The sequence below is a fragment of the Microtus ochrogaster genome, chromosome X, assembly GCF_000317375.1.
Source record: "Microtus ochrogaster isolate Prairie Vole_2 chromosome X, MicOch1.0, whole genome shotgun sequence".
NCBI lineage: Eukaryota > Metazoa > Chordata > Mammalia > Rodentia > Cricetidae > Microtus > Microtus ochrogaster.
The window spans coordinates 438,236-439,018 of record NC_022026.1 but is presented as its reverse complement, the minus strand read 5'-3'; the positions used below and the strand labels follow the sequence as shown (position 1 = coordinate 439,018).

General features: G+C 37.0%; 1 protein-coding gene across 1 annotated transcript in view; it reads left to right on the top strand.

The window, feature by feature from the left end:
- Window positions 1–783, top strand: part of Utp14a (UTP14A, small subunit processome component) — a 24,138-nt gene that overhangs the window by 9,616 nt on the left and 13,739 nt on the right. The window lies entirely within an intron of this gene.

Below are 783 nucleotides of genomic sequence, written 5' to 3'. Positions count from 1 at the left end.
AAAAAAAAAAAAAAAGCTCTGTTTTCTGATAGTATTTTTGAAGTCACTACCATTCTCTTTCTAGGATTCTTCCTTTTCTACATGAAAAAGAGATCAGGTATAAAGTGTGGCTGCAGAATGAAGGGAGACTTTAGAAAAAAATTGAAGAGGTAATAACAATTTACAGGGTTTCAAAAAAAAGTATGAAAGCTACATAGCGATGGCTCACGCCACCCCGCCTGCCTTCCATGCCTGCCCCCAAATAACCAGTTTTATAAGTTTTTATTGTTGATTTAGAGTTTTCTTTCTTTTTTTTCATATTTTTTCTTATCCCCCAGTTCTATTTTGTTGTAATGCTACCACCCAAAACTTATATTACCATTTAATGACAAGATCTTCAGTGAGTAACTCATGAAGGGAAGGAGGAATACTTTAAAGCCGTGTTTCCCAAACACGGACCCCTGCCACTGTGCATAATCATTGGGGGCTGAGTTGGTTGGGTTTTAATGTACCAACTCTTCTTCGTGATTAGGTATTCTTCCCATTTTAGGGGTTTTAGCCTGTAGCAAATGATACAGTTTTGGTAGGATGGCAGTTACACTCTTGGCCGAATTGGTCCCTAGAGTCTCTTTTTTTACTATATGAACAACCCCTTCAGAGCAGCCAGCCTACTTTTCTAGTATACCAATGCTATGGAGTCTCTACTAGAATGTTCTGTCTTAAAGAAAAATAGTCAAAGAAAACAGTACCTACACCATAGATAGATGTAGATGGATAGATAGATAGATAGATAGATAGATAGAT